This window comes from Chiloscyllium plagiosum, unplaced genomic scaffold (genome assembly GCF_037043375.1).
Source record: "Chiloscyllium plagiosum isolate Xiang-an unplaced genomic scaffold, Cpla_swu_hap1 HiC_scaffold_7, whole genome shotgun sequence".
In the NCBI taxonomy this organism is placed as follows: Eukaryota; Metazoa; Chordata; class Chondrichthyes; order Orectolobiformes; family Hemiscylliidae; genus Chiloscyllium; species Chiloscyllium plagiosum.
In genome coordinates this window covers 21,659,224-21,669,221 of record NW_028270145.1, presented here as the reverse complement: position 1 = coordinate 21,669,221, position 9,998 = coordinate 21,659,224, and the positions used below count along the sequence as shown (strand labels likewise).

At 41.4% G+C, this 9,998-nt stretch overlaps 1 long non-coding RNA gene across 1 annotated transcript; it reads left to right on the top strand.

Moving 5' to 3' along the window:
- Positions 1-61: 61 nt before the first annotated feature.
- LOC148149573 (uncharacterized) lies at positions 62-7,481 on the top strand. Its single transcript, XR_015757614.1, has 2 exons — positions 62-1,753; positions 4,820-7,481. It is a non-coding gene; the product is annotated as an uncharacterized LOC148149573 (long non-coding RNA).
- Positions 7,482-9,998: the final 2,517 nt, after the last annotated feature.

Sequence of the window (9,998 nt, the reverse complement as noted above, 5' to 3'; positions counted from 1 at the left end):
CACAAATAATGCGAACCATTGGCCGCTTCCCCCCCCACCCAAAAGAAACACAGAAGGAGGCCGTTCGGCCCGTCACACGTGCACTGGAAATGAACTGCTCCTCTGACAAAGGGTCGCTAGACTTCAAATGCTAACTCTGTTTGTCTCCCGCAGATGTTAAGTTTATCTAGCACTTTCTGTTTCCATTTCAGAAGTCGTCTGTCTTCCCTAGCTCTATGCATTCTTCAGTTTTCAGGTCATTACCACTTCCCTCTTGAATGCCATGATTAAACCTCGCTCAGGCAGCTCATTTGTGTGTGAGAGAAATCTTTCTCAACACATCTCCAGTTGCTACTTTTGTGTTAGATCCAAATGCTTACGTTCTGGATCCTTTCATAATATCCATTCTATTTAGATCCCACATGACTTTGAAATGTCTATCAAATCCACTTTCGACCTCTTTTCCAAGGAAACCGTCCCCACCTCACCCAGTCTATCTTTGCAATTGAAGCTCGCCATCCCAAAAGCCATTTTACAAATGTTTCTGCACATTCTCGAATGCCTTCACATCCTAAAGGAAAGTTCAATTTTTAGTGGACTCCAATATCTCGGGGTCCTCTGCAAATATTTGTTTTCTCAATTTGATTTTTCATTGGTTACAGTTATCTGAGACAATGAATAATCAGGAGGAGAGAGAGAGTGAGCATTGCAGGTTCTGCTGTTATGAGTTAATCTTACCTTCTCTATTCTGCTCAAAAGCAGCTATTGAAATATAGTTTTGTAAATGTATCCCCGAGTCCAGCTTTATTGCCTTTCCAAGTACAATAACTTGCAGACGAGACTTTCATCTTCTAGTATGTACAAGTTTCATAGAAGTGTAAATTAAAATAGGAAGTACAGATTTTAGTTTCTTGACTCAGATGACTGGTTTCAATATGTTGTTTGCCGTTTGTGGGATATAAATGAATTAATGTTATTTCTGCAAGTATAAATTCTGATACAGAATAGGAATGAGAAAATACATATTCAGCAAAAAGTAAGGATATGTTAGCATGAGACGTGAATACAGAACAATGGTGGATATATGGGCAAACAGGAAAGCATCTGTTTCCCCCTTACACGGGGACACAGGAACAAACCCTAATCAAAGAGGTCAAAGTGGCCTCTGGATGGAAATAGATGCTGATAGAAGAAAAGATATGCCTAATCAATAATCTACAATAGACTGACGTAAAACACCCTTATGGGAGTCAGAGATAAGAGTTTGTCACGGACAAGACAGGATAAACAGAAGTTGTGGGATCAATCTTAAGGAAATCTGTGATGTAAGCGAAGCAGGGAACAAACAATGGAATAAGGAAAAATATGGGGATTCAAACTGTATAAATTTTGAGAGTTTGTTGGATTTGGTGTGCATTTTGTCATTACCTTACCAGGTAATTAGACAAAGCACCCATCTATAGGTGTACAAATAAATGGCTGATCAGAAATTAGTCTCGGACTGAAATTATTAAAGTGAGTGAGCTTTTGTTTCTCACCATTGGGGGCTCGTGTCCGGGATTTTCTTCCATCACCGGGGGGAGTGGCTGGCCTTGGACACTGGGAAGACGCGTCCCGTTCCCCATTGAGGAACGGTCTCGTGTCCCTGTTTGGTCTGCTCCCTTGGGTGACTGATGTGAATCCTATAAGAGAGACATCTGAATCAGACAGTGATAGGAGCTTGATAGAAAATACGGTGACAAAAGGGGCCAGGCAACTCTGTGCACAGACCAAGGTAAGAAAACTGACTTTTAAGTATTGCCTTGGTGGCCGGGATTGAGTTTTAGTAGTTAATAAGGGACTAACGAAGGAACTCAATATGGCTTGCGCTTTGGGTAAGGAAAAAGCCTCCGGGGAAACAAAGTAAGGAAACGGCAATGGAAATGGAGGCGGGGTCCCTTACAACATTCCTCCGGAAAGTCCTTTGGGCAGGATGTTGTGGAAATTGGCAAAATAATACTTGTACAAGGGAGAAAGATGATTAAATATTGTTGCTTTGTATGGACTAAGGACTCCATTCTTCGTCCCGCTGTCTTCTGGCCAAAGTACAGATCGGACAAAGACTGGGTTTGTGAATATCTGAGTTTATATGTCCATGTGCGAGAGAGAGAGAGAGAGAGAGAATGAAAAGAGCTGTACAGCTGGTAGGAAGTTTAACCCTTTGTGATTTGGTTTGAGTGAACATTTGTTTGTTGGTGATTGAATGTTTGTGTTTTATTCCCTGGAGCTTGTGTTCCAGGACTGTTTTCAATCTGATTTTGTTATGGAAACTTAACATGATTTCTTTTAAGGTTAAGGATTCTATTGAGATTAAAAAAAAAGGAATGATAACTCCTGTTCTTTTTACAGATCATGACTGCCTTACTATCAGTTTCTAACTAATCTCTTTTATCTTTACATAACAGCGATTTATGGAGGACAGTTGAAGTTTCAGTTCAACATTAGATTGTGGTAAAAGCAAAATTCTATGGTTAATATCTGTGACCTTGGATTCAGCCATTGTTCATGCATTGGAAGTTGTTTTTTAAAAAAAAACTTGAGTAGACAAATTCTTTTAAGGCAAGCTCAGATTATTTTACGACCTATAGTATTGTAATTGAGCAATGATTGGTCAGGACTATTTAAGAAAACTAATTCTGGATCTAAATTAAAGGACTAAAACTGGGTAATTACAGTGAATTGCAAAATTGGGAACTGTATGCATTTTGCATTTTGACTATTAAATACTGAAGAAATGAACGTAAATATATATAAATATATTTATAAGTTAGGAACAGGCTTTGAAGGTTAGTCAAGCATGAATTGATGAATTGGTGTTTGAAGTTATGGGGAGCTAGAAATATTGCAATATTTCTTTAAAAAAAAAGATAAAGGGGAAAAACGTAACGACTTATCCCCTTTGGGAGGTACCCATAGGGGACAAAGAGATTGGGTTTGTAAGTGCGCCCCCCTCACCAGTGGGGAGGTCAGAACATTTAAAAAGGAAATGAAGGTCCTGGTTGAGGATCCGGTGGGATTGTCTGAACAAATTGATCAATTTTTGGGGCCCAGTCTGTATACCTGGGCTGAATTAATGTCTATTTTGAATATATTATTTACTGGGGAGGAAAGGGGACTTATACGAGGAACTGCCATTAAAATATGGGACAGGGAACACCCGATTGGAGATGGGGATGCTGGACAGGGAGAGGTGAAGTTTCCCCTCAGAGACCCCAGTGGGAAAACCAAAACCCAGAGCATAGAGAAGAAATGAGGGAATTGAAAGACCTGATTCTAAAAGGAATAAGAGAGGCAGTTCCGAAGTCACAGAATTTGATTAAAGCCTTTGAAATTAGACAGGAGAAAGATGAGACTCCCTCAGCTTTCTTGCAAAGATTAAGGGACTCAATGCGGAAATACTCTGGAATGAACCCTGAGGACCCAGTGGCACAGGGTCTTTTGAAAGTACATTTTGTGACAAGAGCATGGCCAGACATACAGAGAAAGATACAGAAGATAGAAGGATGGAGCGAAAAACCATTAGATGAATTGTTGAGAGGGGCACAGAAAGTGTTTGTAAAGAGGGAGGATGAGAGACAAAAACAGAAGGTGAAAATGATGGTAGCTACGGTTGATGGGGTAATTAAGAGGAGAATGGAACCAATAGTGGGCAACCGGAGCGGCAGGAGGCAGCATGTAGGACAGAGAGGAAGAGGAAGAGGGAGAGGACAAGGGGGAACATTTGATAGAGGGTTTGAGCGACAGGGGCAGAGATGGAAGTCGCTACAGGCAGGATGCTATTATTGTGGAAAGATAGGGCATTTTAAGCGGGAGTATCCTGATCTACAAAGGGAAGAAAAGGCAATTCCGCTTATGAATTATGATGAAGAATAGGGGTGTCAGGGGTTCCTGCCCTCAGGGGCCCACCAGGAACCTTTGATAAACTTGAAGGTGGGACCGTGTAGGGAGGAGGTAATCTCCCTAGTAGATACGGGGCAGCACGGTCATCGCCGAATTTTAAACCAAAGAAAGTAGAAATGTTTACACGGTCAATTACTGTTTCGGGGGTGAAAGAGGAAGGATTTACTGTTCCACTATTTGAACCTATGATGATAGAAGGTCCTAAAGGTAGGGTTACAGGGGAACTGCTGTATATCCCTGATATAGGAAGTAACTTACTGGGGAGAGACCTAATTATCCTTTTAGGACTGGAGATTGGAATTCAGGAAAAAGAATTAGTTGTACAACTGGCGATGTTGACAGAGGATGCTGAGAGAAAGATAGACCCTATTGTATGGGCTAGAGAAGGGAATCGTGGAAAACTACAGATCCCTCCCTGTTAATAAATTTAAAACGGAAAGGGGACTTTGTCTGTGAGCGACAATATCCTATTTCCATAGAAGGTAAACGAGGACTGCAGCCAGTAATTGAGGGACTGATTAGAGATGGACTGTTGGAGCCATGTATGTCTCCTTATAATACCCCAATTCTACCAGTGCGGAAATCTGATGGAACTTATCGATTGGTGCAGGATTTGAGAACATTAAATCGGATAGTGCAGGTCAGGCACCCAGTGGTACCAAACCCCTATATGTTGTCAAGTAAGATCCCTCATGATCACAAATGGTTTAGTGTGATAGATTTAAAGGATGCCTTTTGGGCTTGTCCCTTGGCGGAGGAAAGATTTGGGACTATCCCCCTATGAAATCTTATTTGGATTACCTTATCTGGGAACACAGGGAGAATTGCCAATTCCCGAAACTAAAGATTTGTTTTTAAAGAAGTATATACTGGGCTTGTCCTCCTCTTTATCTTTCCTCAGAAAACAGGGTCTATTGGCACAGACTCCGCCCCTTGAATTTGCTGTTCCTCCCATCCGGCCAGGAGATTGGGTCTTAATAAAATCATGGACAGAGACTAAGCTGCAGCCAGACTGGGAAGGGCCGTACCAGGCTCTTTTGACTACCGAAACGGCAATAAGGATGGCGGAAAAAGGCTGGACTCACTACACTCGGATCAAAGGGCCAGTGGACCCTCCAGTTGAGGAAGAAGTCTGGACAGCCGAATCAACGCAAGACCCGCTGAAACTCAGACTAAAGAGACTTTGAGTAATTGACTATACAGTGGCGACGCGAGCGCGGGATTATTTCTGTAAGATTGTATATTAAGCCTTTTTGTGTTTTAGCATAATGATCAGAATACTGGGAATGCTTAGAGTTATGATGCTAGTCCTCTTGGTATTGGGATTTTGTCACATATCATTTTCATATGTATTATTAATGGTTCCTGAGTCTGATAATCCACAAGTAATAGACACTGATATATGTAGCTTAGTAAATTGTGGGAATGTAGCTAATCAGAGACAATACCGCAACTCAGAGATACATCTTAAGTCCTATGGGGATGGCCTCGGGGATGGTACCTGGTATAATGGTCTTGTCACAATACACCAGGCCCCCTTTCGACCAGCACCGATTGTCCCGATAAAAAGTGTAACCCCATATATTTAACAATAAGAAAAACCACATGGCACGAAGCAGTTTTGGGAGGTTGCACTTATGAGGTACAATTAAATGAAACATTTGGGATTGAAATGAAAGCAAATGGGAAGGAGTTTGTGGGCTGTTGTTTTCGAATTAGCATAGAACAGGGAAAAATGGGTAGAATTACTGGGTAATGAGATACAACCTTTCACCCCTCCCAATGATCCTAAAGTAGTAAAAATTATAGAGGTAAAGGATTTGAAACAGACCATCGAGATAGAAACTGGGTATGGGGATGCAAATGCCTGGGTTTAAATGGGTAAAGTATACTGTAAAAAGTCTGAACAAAAGCAATTGCTATGCATGTGCCTCCAGTAGGCCAGTGGCCCAGGTAGTTCCCTTTCCGCTCGGGTGGAAGCGAGACAGGAAGGGCATGAAATGTATGATAGCCCTGTATCAGGATGAGACTGCATGGAATGATAGAAATTGTACCTCCCTATCTCTGATGTTCCCTCCCTTGGAGGAGAAAGATGCAAAAGTTCCCCCCACATTTTCCGCCGCAGTTGGAAATCACACGTCATGTGTGTGCAGGCGAGGTACGAGTCGGTCGAGAGATTTGGGGGAGCTGAAATTATGTACAGAGATTAAGAATGTTACCGAAACGGAGAAGGGAGGGAACTACTCAGCATTCAAAGTTCCCCGAGCGGATCTGTGGTGGTACTGTGGAGGAAAAATATTGAGACCCACCCTACCTCCGGATTGGAAAGGGATATGCGCAATTGTACAATTGGCAATTCCATTTACCTTGGCATTTGAGAAGGAAAAGATAGTAGGGAAAAAGGGAAGGGGTAAGAGATTACTGTTAGATAATTCTTTTGATGACAGGATTTATCTTGATTCGGTAGGAGTCCCTAGGGGAGTACCTGAATTCAAAGCTCGTAACCAGATTGCAGCAGGTTTTGAGTCAGCTCTCTTTTGGTGGGTAACAATTAATAAAAATGTAGACTGGATAAATTACATTTTCTTTATAATCAACAGCGATTTATAAAATTATACAAGAGAGGCGGTTAAAGGAATATCAGAACAGCTTGATGCGACAAGTAGGATGGCATGGGAAAACAGAATAGCCCTTGATATGATTTTAGCAGAGAAAGGGGGTGGTGGTTTCTATCCTTACTTCCCTGATAGTAGTAGTCGGGGTATTGGTGGCCATTGGCTGTTGTATCATACCCTGTATACGAGGGCTCACCCAGAGGCTGATTGAAACAGCCTTGGTGAAACGAATGCCCCTGAGGGGAATCAGACAGAGGAACTTTATCAACTAAATAATAAGGAGATGAGTGAGACTAAGATGGATGAAATCTCTGAAATGATGCTTGCGAATTTTGGGAACAATGTTTAAAAAAAAAGAGACAAAAATGCAGAAGATAACAGATAGTAATGAAAAGAAAAAGGGGAAATTGTGGGATATAAATGAATTAATGTTATTTCTGCAAGTATAAATTCTGATACAGAATAGGAATGAGAAAATACATATTCAGCAAAAAGTAAGGATATGTTAGCATGAGACGTGAATACAGAACAATGGTGGATATATGGGCAAACAGGAAAGCATCTGTTTCCCCCTTACACGGGGCCACAGGAACTAACCCTAATCAAAGAGGTCAAAGTGGCCTCTGGATGGAAATAGATGCTGATAGAAGAAAAGATATGCCTAATCAATAATCTACAATAGACTGACGTAAAACACCCTTATGGGAGTCAGAGATAAGAGTTTGTCACGGACAAGACAGGATAAACAGAAGTTGTGGGATCAGTCTTAAGGAAATCTGTGACGTAAGCGAAGCAGGGAACAAACAATGGAATAAGGAAAAATATGGGGATTCAAACTGTATAAATTTCGAGAGTTTGTTGGATTTGGTGTGCATTTTGTCATTACCTTACCAGGTAATTAGACAAAGCACCCATCTATAGGTGTACAAATAAATGGCTGATCAGAAATTAGTCTCGGACTGAAATTATTAAAGTGAGTGAGCTTTTGTTTCTCACACGTTTAAGGTCAGATTTTGTTTATTCATTTCACATTGATTTTCTGAGCCAAACTGTGTTCAGGTGATGCTGCAGCCATTTTATATTAATAGTTGTCCTTTGTTAAAATCAAAAAATATTTTGCAAATGATCTCAGATAATAAAATCACATATTACAAGTTAAAATTGATATTCCATATTTTATCACTACCGAGACAACACCCTTATCCACCTGCCACCTTTCCCTTACTCAGCTGGTACCCTACCCTGTTACCCACCTGTCACATTACCACCTTATTTCCCTACCCACATACATGCCAATCTCATCCACTTATCTTACACAATTACCTTCTTCCAACACCTATCAAAGAGATTTTGTGACGTGCTTGCTTCCTGGAGTTTAGATTTCGATATATTATCGCATGTTGCCTTTTGGATGACCATGTACTCTACATCAACAGCGTTTGCCTTATAACCCTCTCTGTTACTTCTCAAAAATACTCCAGAAATTCAGTTCAATATGAAACTTTTTTAACAAATCTGTGCTAGCTTTCCCTAATTAGCATACTTTTGCCAATGTAACTATTAATTTTGTCCCGAATTATTGCTCCTAGAAACTTCCCTAATTCCAAAGCAGAAATTCTCCCACCACTTACAGCACCTAACACCCCTACCCACCCCCGAGAAGTCTACTCTCGGGTATTTCCCACCTTCCACCCTACCTGTCCCCCCTCAGGCCTATAAGAGTTCAAATCAAGGAGAGTGCCCAGTCTCTGAGCAGGTCTGGGCCCTCTGGACATAAACTCCCCCTGAGGTCACCCAACATAGCAAGGAATGTCTCTGATAAAGAGTCACCTAGACTCGAAAGATTAGCTTCCTCTCTGTCCAGAGATGCTGCCTAACCCGCTGTGATTGCCAGCATTTTTATTTTCATAGCAAGCAACACATCCATTCTCTTTACTAATCACTACTAGCAAGTATGAAAAGCTGCCTAGATTTATATGCGAAACAACACAGATGTGTGATGAGAACAATTGAATTGAATTAGCTTTATTGTCACATGTACTCAAATGAGTACAGTAAAAAGTTGATGTGTTGCCACTTACAGTGCCATCTTAGGGTCAACGATACCAAGGCACAACTTCTTCAGTTACAGATTAGTTATCATGTCACAATGTCACTAACACAGCGCCATCTTAAGTACAGAGTACCAAGGTATAATCCTTAGTAAAAGGAAAGGCAAGGATGCTGTGAGTATCCAAATAGGTGCAAAATGAGTGAGTGTTGAGACAGCAAGTGAGGATCTTTGAGATGCACATTGCCTAAATCCATGACATGGATATCTGACCCTCTGTGCAAAGTGTCCTGGCAACAGCATTCCAATGAAAGACATCGATGTGCTCCCACAGTGCAGCATTGAAGTGCAGATTCGTAGTGTAAGTGGATTGCCATGATAGTGCAGTAGTGCCATGATGATGCTGTAGTGCTGGTATGTGTTGGGTACCATGGTCCATAAATGAGGAGTGAGTGCAGTCATTATCCAAGGACTGTGCCCTGTGATTTTAGTGCCTGCTATCCAGGATTCTTCCTGATTTCCATTCTAAGTTTTTCTAAGTGCCCAGTTATAACCTCCTTAAAGATATGGTTCTCACACTAAAAGTCAAGCTAACTGGCCCACAGTCTCTTGTTTCCTGCCTTCCTCTCTTCTTGAATAGCAGAGTTATATTTACTACTTTCCAGTAGAATATAGCAAATTTTGAAAAATTAGTGCCAATACATTTCATAATTCATTCGCCACATCTTTTAAAAACCTAGGATGAAGTACTCCAAACCCAGGGATTTGTCATCTCACAACTCCATTGGTTTGCTCTGTACTATGATCCAAGTGATTATAATTTCACCAAGTTCCTCTTTTCCTTCCACCTCCTGACTTACAACTATCACTCAGATATTTTTGTATCCTCTACAGTGGAGTCAGAAGCGAAATGTAGAGAGGTGAATGCTCTAACCCCTGGAGTTCACATCCTGTGACGTAGGCTTTGTCATGCACTGCCAGTTTTGCAGCAAGTGTTGCCCAATGCAGTAGTTTGAATTTAGGTTTCATAGTTTTGTGCTGCAGCTGGGTTGCATCCATGAGATTGGGAGCTTCTTGCATATCACATTCAAGAGTGTGTAGGGAGTGAGAGAATGGATTACTAGCAGATGGTCAAGGAGGAGGAGGCGGCCATGTTGTGTAGAAGTCGCCTGAGTGTATTTCACTCTCCACCCAATATTCAGTTCTGAGCACTGACTGGAATAATGGATCTTCGGGGGAATGTAGCTAAAGCCAAGTCTCTACCGATACGGGTGGCAGAGTTGGGAGGGGGACAGAGAAGATTTGAAGAGCATTAGAAACAGGATATTTGGTTCAGAAACAAAACTTGCTGCAGAAACTCAGCGGGTCTGCCTGCATCTGTTGAGAGAAGTGTGAATTAGTGTTTCAAGTCCAGT